The sequence below is a fragment of the Saccostrea cucullata genome, unplaced genomic scaffold (genome assembly GCF_032062105.1).
Source record: "Saccostrea cucullata isolate Sc308-1 unplaced genomic scaffold, CSIRO_AGI_Scuc_v1 ctg4400, whole genome shotgun sequence".
Classification (NCBI taxonomy): Eukaryota; Metazoa; Mollusca; class Bivalvia; order Ostreida; family Ostreidae; genus Saccostrea; species Saccostrea cuccullata.
Genome location: NW_026939734.1, coordinates 73487 through 87402, shown reverse-complemented (window position 1 = coordinate 87402; position 13916 = coordinate 73487).

Here is a 13916-nt window from a genome sequence, read left to right as displayed (position 1 = left end):
GAAAGAAAATTGCACTTGTAATTAGCAGCAATATCATGTTCATAATTAATATTCGAAAACATTGATGGGAAATTCAACTGTGAAGTATTTGACTGAAACTTAATAACGTGTATATCAATTATTTAAAATCTCTTAAAACTAAAACTAAAAAAAAGAAATAATGTCCCATTTTCAAAATTTTGATGTATATTGAAAATCCGGCGATGTCAAAAGCAGATGTATGACCATTTTTTTTCTCTCTATTTGTGGATGTTTTTTGTAAGTTTCGGAAGTCCTATTTTATGCAGGAAAAAACACAGTTACCATCATACTTATTAAAAATGTAAGTTTATATATATATATATATATATATATATATATATATATATATATATATATATATATATATATATATATATATATATATATATATATATATATATATATATATATATGTATATATATATATATGTATATGTATATATGTATATATATATATATATATATATATATATGTATATATATATATATATATATATATATATATATATATATATATATATATATATATATATATATATATATATATATATATATATATATATATATATATATATATATATATATATATATATATATATATATATATATATATATATATATATATATATATATATATATATATATATATGTATATATATAGTTGCAACATATAAATGTAAACTTTGCTAAAGTATGTAAAGTCCAGGTTTTTAACTCAACCTTTCTTATACGTGATATTTGCATTAAGGTACAACATAATTAAGATAAAAAAATTTAATATAATATGCATAGTTTGTGATACTTTCTCATATATTAATGTTTTACTTGTCTAAATCTCAAAAGGTCAGACTGTAGCTATTGATCTGTTAGAAAATCATGATTTTATGGAAATAAAAAAAATCGGTTGAGAATTATTTTAAAGTATTGAAAAGATTAATTTACTTTATTTTTTTTAATTTTAAACATAAACATTTCAGAAAAACAAAAAACTACAAGGAAAAATAGCAATTTGCTCTGAAAGTTGTATTATATATTGCAACTGCATGCAATTATCGGACAATATTTTATTTTTATAAGTACCAGTTATATGTGTGTTTTGCACGATATTGGACATATTCATATAGGACTTACAAGCTCCTTTTATATGACACAGCAGGAAAATATTTGAAATACGAAGTATCATTTGTCCTCAGCATCGAATTATTAAAGTTGTTAATATCATATTATAAAGTGCATATATTTCATGTATAAAAACAAAAGAAATTTATTTTTAGAAAACAGATTCTTTTAGAAAAACACAGGCTCTTGTTACGTTCGTTCTTGAAATTCAACTAGAGTTAGTATTTAAAGAAGGATATTCTTAATTCACTAATTTATTTAATTGTCAATTCATGAAAGTTGAGGGTAGGGCAATTTAGGAGCCAGTAAACAAACCAAAGAGTACAGTCAATAACATGTTCTAGAATAAACTACTGTAGAAAGAACATTGTATTTACTTAGTTTACAAGTCATTCTGTTGAAGTTTAGATAATCAGCATGACCTATATGTTCAGACGACGAACGTAAATTGGACACCAAAAAAGGAATTTTAATTACGACGCAAACTGTTAAAATAATAGCCAAGGCACAATAATGGAAAGGAACCGTGAGTTTCACTGCTAGTAACATCAGGCTCCTTCGTAAAGAATAACATTTTATAGCTCATTTGGAGTTAATTATGAAATGACATGAACTCGTCTAGATTGGTTTTTCAAGAGTCTACACGTAATAATATCCTACTTTGTAATGCCACTTTTTTTAACTATGTTACATTTTCACAAATGTTCAAGTGATTTTTTTTCAAAGATAAGTTGTTGCTCTATCTTGACCTCAATGTATTTTTTTTTTACTCTTTATTTCTGAGCAAAGCATTTTATGCATAGTTGTTCGTTTTCCCTCCATTGATAAAATACTTTTTTTTCTACAAATTCACGCCACGAGATCTATAGTTAATTATATCTAATTAATCAAATAAAACAATCCAGAATCCATGCTTGATTATATTTTCAAGTTCAAAAGGCATTCAAAGATCGCAGACCTCCTGCAACTCAGTTATCCTCCCAAATTACTTGATGATCCTGAAGTAAATTACATTCTAACCCCCAACACAAGGGTAACGATATGTAAATAATCATAGATCTCCATAGACGACTGGGTTAGTCACAATATCTAATCATTATTTCCCCATTGTCTAAGCTTAATAGTTGGAAATATCTTGCGGGGAGACAAGAAAACGAGTTGGACGAAAAGGAAGAGATTGTTAAAGGTATAACTTTTCCAAATTTTTGGGATTAAAATACAAACTTTAACCTACATGTAATTTATAACCTAAATAACCTACAATATTTGTCAACTTCTGGCTGTTGTTATTAATACTTAATAAAATAGATATAGATATATCAGCTTATCGTGAGATATTCCAGTAATTCTAATGTTGAAAAATGTAAGATCCTTTGGAATCATTTATTATATTCGAAGGTCTATAAAAATTAGCCACAAAGATTAAATTCAAATCTCAAACTGGCAAATGTGTTCTTTGCCCTTAAATTCTCAACATGCCAGCCGTGCAATTGTCTTAAATTATCTTTACAGTATACTAGTATAATATTTCCACCTTTCAAGAAGTTTGTATTAAGCTATATATATTTTCAAGGATATATCCTTTCGCCCAGTTTATTAAATTGTATTTTCATAATGTTCGTTGTCTTTCTTTCTATATTTTTAGTTTCTTTAGCTATTTTTTTTTTAACATTCTGAATGGAAAATAAAAGTGTTAATGATAAATAGTCTATTTTATTTGAAAATAATCTTTATTACCTCCAACCAATGAATCCTTTTTCATTGATTTGAAACATGAGAAATGACAGTCACGCAAACTATTATTTTCTGTAATAAAGTTTGGAATTCTAAACATATTAACGAAGGATTTATTTCAACAATACATTTTTTCTTAATTTTATCTTAAAAACAATTTCAATTTGAAAATCATAAAGAACACTTGCGCCATATAAAAATAATAATTATACGTTCACAAACTCAAAACTAAAAAAAAACTTTAATATTTACTTCCATTTAAATTACTACTAGATTAAACATCCACGCATTCTAAATTTTCTTCACAAGAAACGTTTGTTTCTTTTACCTTAAAACTGACATTTTCTGCATTTCTAGACCTTTGACAGATAGATTTCTAGCGATAAACTCTGCAACAAAGCAGATCACAAAAATTATGCAACATTTTTACCTGGAGGAAGTTGGAAATGTATATAGAGCGTCATGGTGTCTGAAACATGGATTTTTTCTCGATAAAAGGGTCATATTGAAAAAGATTCGTGAAAGATTAACCTGTTCCTGTATACTAGATTAATATACAAATTATGAATAAATTCTTTTATTTAAGATTTAGTTTTAAATGTTTTTCATCTTCAGTATTTATACCAAAATTTGACACCCATTAGTCGGCGTTAAAATACACATGTACTAAAAAAAAATACAGTAAAATATGCTTGTTTCAATGTCCTCAGATAAAAACATGTACCAATTTCCAAATTGAGATTTTTTTTACATTTCCCTCTTGTCCAAAATTAAAATAAATCATATTTTTATAGCATTACATATTGCTATTTCAAATACAATAGCCAAAAAAAACTTTGTGGCAAACTATGTAAAGTACACGTTTTTAACGTTATACAAATTCTTAATGGTGAAGTAAACGTATTATGCTGCTCAATAATACAATTAAAAGGGAAAATTTTCAAACATGATTGATTAGAAAAACTTTACAAACCATACTTATATGTGAACATGACATAAACACAGAATAGCCAGCGGTGGAAGCACCCCCTCTTGACCGTACACACCTGCCGTGAGCACTATGTATTTATAGATACACTCCATAGTCAAATTTAGTATAAAACAAAGGTCTAGTTATGCGAAACGCTTCAACCACAAATTGACCCAATGTTATTTTATTTACCAACTTCATTAAAGCGGTCAAATATTTACCAAATACTGACTGTATAGGGGTTTGTAACCATTGCACTACAAAATAAATTATTTCTTAAAATGTGGTGTTTTTTTACTTAAAAGAAACTATAAGAACAACCATCTTGAGTCTGTTACAATAAGTGTTTAGAGTTCTAATTTTTTAAGAATAATCAATTTTTTTAATATTAGACACATTAATGAAATCTCAAGTAGATCTAAAATTTCAATTTCAGTCATCATACACGTCGAAGAAGCAAACACTGCTAACCTTTCAAAAATAGTTTAATCTTGTGATCTTGGAAGATGTGATCCATTGAGACACACTTATAACAATTTAATAACTGAGGCATTAATATCATTTTTTTATATTGTCTGAAAACACAACTTTACTTCTGAAGCTCATAAAAGAAAGAAAAGAAAGAATGGAAACATAAAGATCTTTTTCATCGTAAATTAACTAATGTTCATTAGAGGCAGCATTTTTTCTTTCTCTTTCTTTAAAGAAGTCGGTTCATTTTACGCATAAAATGGCCCTGTAGATATACCTATTGATTGATTAACACTTGATTTTCTATTTGAAGCATTAAAATAAAGTAGAGACTTGGTGCTTTCATATCCTATTAAAATTTTTCTCCTGAAAGTCCAGGTCTGGATAACTGGCTTTATGAAATTGCAATGTTCTTGAATTTATGGGTAAACAGGTATAATTGAATACTTTCAGTGAAGGAAAATGACATGAGCACACTCTCTGATCTAAGAAATAAAACATGTCCAGCAATCCTCAAAAGCAGTTCTATCATTTACTAGATGCATATTTTAGATCAGAGGTTGTGCTCTATATTAAATATCAAAAAATAGCTTTAAAAATTGGCCGTTTTTGTATACTATTTCAGAAAATGAGGAAATTTCGTGACGTCATAATGCATTGACTAGCCAGAAAATGACGTCATTTTTGATAAATACGCAGTCACCGAAGATCTCAGTCATATTTAATGCATTGTTAACTAAAACTATGCAGTTTAAGTTTTTCAGAAATTCACAGGGCCAAATAAGGCAAAAGTGAACCTTGTTCTTTCTTATTCATTTTGTCGTCAAAGTGATTTAAAAGGTATGACATACCTTTAATACATGGGTCCTTATTCACAAAGCATCCGTTAGATAACGGTTCCGTTAATTTTACGGAGACTCTGACGGTTGTTACCGTAAAAATTTAACGTGGTATTCACAAACGTCTCCGTTAACGTTCACTTTACGGGTGCGGTAATAACGGGTCCGTAAAGACAAATTCTATGTATCTGCAACTCTCATTGGTCGAATATATCGATTGTTTTGTCACAGTGTTGTTTTTCTAAATATAATCTTAAAATGTATAATTGATAAAAAAAAAAACTAAAAAAAAAAACAAAAGTTATTTGTTTCTTATTCATTCCTACTTTTGTATTATGACGTAAGTTGCCAAGCAACGTACGTTGACGTCATTTTTTCCAAAATTTGACGTCTTTGGGGGTTAGACAGTAAAAATTGGAAAAAAGAAAGAAAAAGAAAACCGAGGTTTTTATACCGAGAAGTCGACGTTCTGATAAACAAAGTAAATGAAAAATCGGATGTGCTGTTCTTAAAATTTAGTGACACGATTTCTAACAAGAAAAAGAGATTAGCTTGGACGGAGGTTTAAAACTCGGTGAACGCTACATCACTTGTCCCAAGAACACTGGACGAAATTAAGAAAAAATGGGACGATGTAAAGAGAATGACAAAGAAACGAGCTGTAGAAGTCAGAAAGGTATCGTAGTCTATCTAAGTAAGATATTAGATTTGTTGTATCCACACCATGAAAATTTAAGAAGCACAGTTCGGAACTGATGATTTTCATTGCATGGCATATTTATTACCACTTTCTCTCTTAAAAGTGAGAGGTCATACATTAGTCCCACCTTTCATTTAACACATGTATTTATTTCTTAAAATTAGTTTTAATTAGTTAAAATTGCAAGTTTTAAAAGTTAAAGTTATCCAGAAGTAAGACTTGTATTTCTGATTATAATTACGTTTAAAGATTGACTATTCTAATTGTGTTTTCCTTTGTATAGTAAAACCTTGCAATATCACCGTTTCCTGGTTTTAGTCTGACTCCATATTTAGACATGGCGGTAAAAGTATCAACAAGACACGGAATCTTCCATGTTTTCAACATTCATCACTACTATTATGCTCTTTGCACTTGGATTTGGTAATAAAATCAAAGTATGACAATTTTATTTTTTGTTAGCGATGTCGGCGACATTTATTTTATAATCGATTAGTAGCATCGAAGAGCTTCTAACGACCGAAAATCGTTTCATCACTACAACAGACACACATGTATTAAAATAAATATTATACCTACTGTATATAAAATATCTGCATCTTTTGGTAGATATAGCAATTCAACCCTAGCAAAAAAATACTATAGTAAGCTATAATTAACTATAGTTTACTATAGTTAACTATAGTAAATCAAAGTTCCAAAGTTTTTACCATAGTAAATCAAAGTTCCAAAGTTTTTACTATAGTAAATCAAAGTTCCAAAGTTTTCACCATAGTAAATCAAAGTTCCAAAGTTTTCACCATAGTTAATCAAAGTTCCAAAGTTATTACTATAGTAAATCAAAGTTCCAAAGTTATTACTATAGTAAATCAAGGTTCCAAAGTTTTCACCATAGTAAATCAAAGTTCCAAATCTTTACTATAGTAAATCAAAGTTTTAAAGTCTACCTTAATCTTTTTTTCACAGTTTCAAACCTTTTTTTTTAATGTTTAATAATCTATGTAATTTTTATGTTTTTTTTTTATTCAGTCATTTTAGGGAAGGATGTGGAGTTGATTGGGACTAGTGTTAACTTTACATCTTAATTTAGATAATTGAAGTAGTTAATTTAAATGAAATATTTACATTTCTAGAATTTAAAAAAAAAGTTGACTGATGTTGATAAGGCAGATATTTTGATTTAAAAAAATTATTTCGTAGCAAAAAATTTCATAGTCACATCTGAATAAAAAAAGCAACATAATTTCACGGATTTCATCGTTCTTCATCAAAGTTCCAAAGTTTGTATTATAGTAAATCAAAGTTCCAAAGATTTTATTATATTAAATCAAAGTTCCGAAGTTTTAACTATAGTTAATCAAAGTTCCAAAGTTTTCACCATAGTAAATCAAAGTTCCAAAGTTATTACTATAGTAAATCAAAGTTCCAAAGTTTTTTAACCATAGTAAATCAAAGTTCCAAAGTTTTCACCATAGTAAATCAAAGTTCCAAAGTTTTTTAACCATAGTAAATCAAAGTTCCAAAGTTTCCACCATAGTAAATAAAAGTTCCAAAGTTTTTACTATGGTACTATAGTTAACTATAGTAAACTACAGTTAACTATAGTTTACTATAGTATTTTTTGGTTAGGGAATCTCAAATTAACTGGTCAGCAATCCCCCTCTCCAGTCCTAGACATTCACTTTCTTGCTCTCCAAACAATCCAACATGGAAGCCAAGGTTGAATTTTGGCGGTCTGTTTAAATTTATTGATCACCAAGCCCGACATTTCAAAAATTACTTTCAATCCCGATCATATTATACATCACAGCTAAGAGAAACAGAAAACTGCTGTTAACTCCAAAGCAGTTTTTATTACCTGTTGTGAGATGAACAGCTAAAGAACAGCTTAAAAACAGCTAAGCTTACTGCTCTTGAAACAGTTTTGAAAACAGCTATGAAATGAACAGCTGAGAACTGCTAAATAACAGCTGTAAATTTGAAAAACTGGTAAAACACTGCTATATAACAGCTAAAAACAGCAGTTCATTTTGTCTTGGGTCCCTAAAAATCTCAGTTCTCTTACAATTTCTCTTTTTACATTTAGAAAGTACATGCTATTGTGAGCAAAATAAAATCAAACTGGCAAAATTTCATTGAGAAATAAAAAAGTTATGGTCATTCAAGAGAACACACTAGTACGATTAACAGAGTAATATGACATGATGATGGATTCTCCCTATGAAAATTTCAGTCCTCTTACAATTTATCATTTTACATTTAGAAAGTTTATGTTTTTACAAAAAAACAAAACCATACTTTCCAAATTCTATTGAAAAATTAAAAAGTTATGGCCATTTAAGAGAACACACCAGTACGGAAGACTGTGTATTCCATGATGATAGATTTTCTCTATGAAAAGTCATTTTACAATTTTAACATCATTAAAATTTTAGATTTAGAAAGTCCATCCTTTTACAAGATAAAATACAATCTCTATTAAAAAGTAAAAGAACACACCAGTACGAGAGACTGTCTATAACATGATGATGGATTCTCCCCATGTAAATTTCAGTCCTTTTAAAATTTCTCTTTTTGATTTAGAAAGTTTATGCTTTTACAAGAAATACAAAACCATAGTTACCAAATTCTATTGAAAAATTAAAAAGTTATGGCCATTTAAGAGAACAGACATTCAAGTACATGCATGTACATGTATGACTGGATGAGTATAACATGGCAGCTGGGAGATGTTCCCCATGAAAATGAAGACTAGTCTTTTTACAATACCAGAATTTCTACTTTTTTCTTTATCAGTAATACTGAAGAAATTTGGTCATTTTGAAATTTAAAGTCTGGATTAAATTGTAATTTCATATGATTGTACACATATCTAAATAATAAAAGTTTTACAAGGAATGTATCAAAGAGCTCAGATGCATTATACTATTAAGATGTAATATTGATGACACAGCTAGATATTCCTCATTTGATTTTATATGTGATAGCTCTGTTACAACGCACTTTGAAAAATTACGCACTTTGAAAAAATTTTTCAAAGTGCGTTAAATTTGGGACCAAGCTAACGCACTTTGAAAAAATATAATTTCTTTTCAAATTGCGTTAATATCGACCATATTAATACACTTTGAAAAAATGTAAAGCTTGATCAATATTCTTACAAATAATCGGTATGAGAAATAATTGACTTTGGTTGGATAACTTTTTGGTGATAAGGACACTTCAGGACCAGAGATATTGATGTTTTAAATATTTTAGGTTTTGATAAATATTAAAAAAGGGAAGTTTTTTAAAAATAGAAAGATGATTGTTTAAAACCATTATTTCGTTTCTCTTTTTTTTATTTCTAGTCTGTAATAAGTAGATGTGAGGGGGGGGGGGCTAAAAGTGAACGACTTAAAGCATAGCATTTATCTTAAGAAAAAAGGACAAATGGCTTTAATATCCAAGACTATGAAAATTCTTTCTCTCTCATACGTTCTACTGTACTTAAAAATTTCTAGTTTTCATCTGTTTTAAGTTATTGAAAGTTTTCAACGTCATACCGGTTATGTAAATACATATCCATTGTTTGGTATAGCATACACGTTGGCATCGAAACCTGGCGAAGGCCAAGGGAAGGGGGGCTTTTGGGGCTTATTACTCCCCTCCACACGTTTTATTTGATACCGACGCCTGTGTATTGAAATAGAAAGAGTTAGGCTGAGATTTTCTACTTTTCTTCTCCTCTTCTCGACGGGAGTAAATCAATTCAAAATTTTTTTTTGAAAGATAAATAACACTGAAATAGAATGTTTCCATTACTAAACTCCGAATCCAGAATTTTTGTTTTTACAGATATTTTTCAAAGTGCGTTAATTGTCTCAATGGTAAAATATATTGATGTAAACGCTTAACGCACTTTGAAAAAAAAATTCAAAGTGCGTTGAATATGTCCCAAATTTAACGCACTTTGAAAAAATTTTTCAAAGTGCGTTGATTTTGTCCCAAATTTAACGCACTTTGAAAATTTTTTTCAAAGTGCGTAATTTTTTCAAAGTGCGTTGCCACATAGCTCTTATAATCATTAAATTTTCCAAACAATATCAGTTCTCAATTTGAAAAAATACCATTTCTAGTGATTGGAGTCTAAACTAAAATTGAGTGGTTGAAAGTACATTGTAATTTTGAAATGTCATAATACATGTATATGTAAGCATGCATAAATTGGTTAAATTAAGATGAAATGTTAGAAAAGTATTCCATGAAGATACACATTTTTAATCTGTGATATATGAAGATGTTTGATAAATGATGTTTCTTTATTATGAAAATGTGGCAGATACATATTTTAATAATTTTCTATGCATACATGTATTTATTATATACATGTATGGTAATTATGATTTATCATATTTAATTTGATTTAAAATGCACATGTTGAATAATATAATTATTCAGTTTAAAGTCATTTAGTGTGCATTCACCCATGTCTGTCAAAGGTGTATATAGGTAGAAATGGCCTTAGGTCATTAATTATATCCAGGCCTAATGTTGGATGTTTCTTTTAATTTCATTGGTGTTTTACTTTGTGTTTTACTTGGGGATTGGTTAGTGTTTTTCCCTCCAGAAGGTTCTTGGTTTTCTGGACATTCCTTGTCCAGAGTTTGGTCAGTGATGATGTATATCTTTTGATCTGACATTTTGACAATCAGACCTTTTCATAGAGACTGACTTTCTTCTCCTTCTGGTAAGTTAACAATTTATTACTAATATTAATATGATTCTTATATTTCAATTAAATGTCCAATCAGTAATTTTGCATTCTTGATCTATTTCCTAAGCACTTTCCCTGAGTAAATGAGATCAGTGAGAATGATATTTTTTAAGTATGAGTAAACAGAAAGATCTCATTGTTATATATTTTTAAGGTAACATATCTTTATGATTTGGTGTGTAATATATTGTGTAATTGTTTACAGACCACTCAGGCTGTATTATTGTAAATCTGCAGCATTGCTGCTTGCTGTACACGCCTATTCCCATAGAATGGTATGCACATAGTTTTATGCTTATTCAGTAATATATAATGTTCAAATACATTATGATGATAATTATTGTAAAGTTTTATGCTGAATATTGATTGATATATAATTGCGGAGAAATATATGTATATTCTATGTGTAATGAATTATCTCCCTTGACAATCATTGTGTTTTTATGCTTAAATATTTACACTTGTTATATTGGTAATATTGCAGGGTTTAATTCATATCTGGTAATAAAGTCTTGTCAGAACCCTCAACAGGCAGTTATTTGTTCTTCACTTGACAACCCCCAAGCCTGTTACATTTGGCGCCCATGTAGGGACAAGACGACGCCAGAGGAATTCCTGAGTACCTTGGAGAAGATTCTCACCATTTCCACCCTGTGATGTACGTCCTATGGCCATGAACTGATTATCGGTGTAACTTCATGTGTATCTGAACTTTTGGATCCACCACCGATCTGCGTAGTGCTACAACTGTGATCGTGACCTGCTGGCCTACTCGTGCACGGGATCCGGTGAGCTCACAGACATTTGAATGTGTATATATTTGTGTTAATTGTGTTTTGTGTATTTATAATATTCTGATTGGTTTAACTTATAAGGATCAGCTGATCGGTAAGTCATGTACATACCTATAGATTAGAATTTTTGTCTGTCAAGTTTTTGAAAGGTATAAGCTGTATTTTTAGGATTTTTCATTGTTAGTTACCAAGGTTATATTCTGTTGAACATTGGGTACCCAGATTATTTTACATATTAATTAGAACATTTTATTATTTGATTATTTATAAAGTGCCATATTATTAGATCTTAGTGTAGGATAACCGTAAGTGAGCGCAGAGTATAAGAGATCACCTGAATTGCACTTTATCCCTTGGTACCCATTTTACTACTTAAGTAACATCATGGAGTAGGTACTAATTATCTATTGCTTTGACCATATAAGACAGCAAGACAGACCAGACAGTTTACAGGTAAATAGTTGTCAGATAAAGTTGTAAGTTGTAAGGTTGTTTGATTGAAGGAGCAGATTTTGGTTGGTTGATTGGGTTGTTATTTTATAGTTGTAAAAAGTTTGTGTTTAAAATTCCCTTGCCAATAGTTCTTTGCTTTACATTCTATTTAAATTCAGATAAATTGAACATCTTTAGTATAGAATAGTACATATCTCTTATTTTCAGCCGCGTTCCATTTTGTTTTCTTTCGTAAATCCGTCAGGTTCGTTTCTCAATTTCTGTTTACAGCTTTACGTTTATTTTCGATCGAGCTCGATATTCCGTTTGCACATACCGGAAGTTTCGTTTTTGTAAACACTCGATTTTGGTTTTTGCTTAAAATTTGTTTAGTTTAGCTTTATTTATTGAGTATTTACCTCATTTCTACATTTATTTAGTTAAGTAGTTAATTATTTACTTCTATCTCCAGTAATAGCGGAGCAGCAGCGGATTTTTCAGGTAAATTGTTGAATAAAATACTTTGAAAAGTTGCAGTAGTTTGAACAGGCTGGGATTCATCCCCCGATATCGGGATTGTCTCTGAAATGAGGGATATTTCCTTTTATGGTCATAATAAATATCTCTGGTATGTGAGACAATGTTCACTCCTTTTGTTATTTAAAGCAATGCATGCTTTATAAGCAGAAGCGCGAAATTTCTGACACAGTATATGTACAGGAAGACTTGAGGAAGAAATCCGTGCCAGTATATCGCCATTTCATAGTCTGTGAGAGCGCCTTTTCCCGTATGAAAACTGAAAAAAGGTACTGTTTTCATCCTACATCATTTAAAAGTAGCTATTTCATCTATAATACGACATTTATCAAACTTTTCAAACCTTGCATACTTAGATCTTGACTTTGTCTTCCATTGCTGTTAAAACCGGAAGCATGTGACTTTTTGATCATCCAATTGAAAGCAGTTTCAGATAAAATTTTAGCATCGTCTAGAAAAGTATGGCGTTCAGTGCGTGCATGTTTTCCCTAAAATATCATTATATTCTCAGACAGCATAAAGTACCCTTAAAAACCATACAAAGATAAACAATTTTATTGATATATGTGTATTCTGCAAACAAATGACATTCAATGCGTTTTATCAATATTTTAGCATTGTAAGAAATATTTAAAAAACTAAATAACTTTTCTTAAATATATTTTGACGCTTATTTCTATAAAAATACCCATTTCTTACAATTATTATCATATTTTCATTTATTTTTAGTTGTCATTCTAAACGAATCTTATTTAAACCGTTTAAACAAAAATACAAATGATGGTGCGATCTGTGAAACGAAGAAGAAAAGACGGCAGCTTAGCCTACTTTGTTCATAAATTGTTCATTAATGTTGAAAACATATTTGTTTACCAATTTTTAGGTAATATACCAATGGAAATAATTCTGTTTAAAGAGCATATAATCATTCACCAATAGAACGAGAGAGAGAGAGAGAAAGAGAGAGAGATTGGCGTCAGAAGCAAAGTGAAAATGAGAGCTAAGTGAAAGAATTTTTATGAACTACAACACACCTAGATATCCATATGAAAACACCTGACAAGCAAAAAAGGAAAATATGTTCATTGTCCAAACATGAATATTTCGTTTGGGTTGGGGTGGGGTGGGGGGGGGGGGCGAACTTCTTTCAGTACCAAATTTCTTTGTAAAAACCAACACATTTACTATTTTAAACTCAATTGCAGCGTGTTTGTGCAGGGGGTTGGGTGTTTAAACCTTCACCGCAATGTTCAATCCTATACTATCTATACTAAGTCTATCTTTGAAAAAAGTTTATTAGACCCCCCCCCCCGCCCCCACCCCCGCCCCTTTGGTTCCGACGCCTATCTGGCGAGAGAGAAAGAGAGAGGATAAATTAGACATTCAAATAATTAATGCATATAACTTTATAACAGGATAGATATGCCACCCAAAAGAAAACTGTGTAGTTGTAAACAACATGGCAGCTATTCCGAGGGGAAAGAATTCGTTGTATTTAAAAATGACGGGAAAAAAGTAAGAAAACAAGCAACTGAGGCCCTCA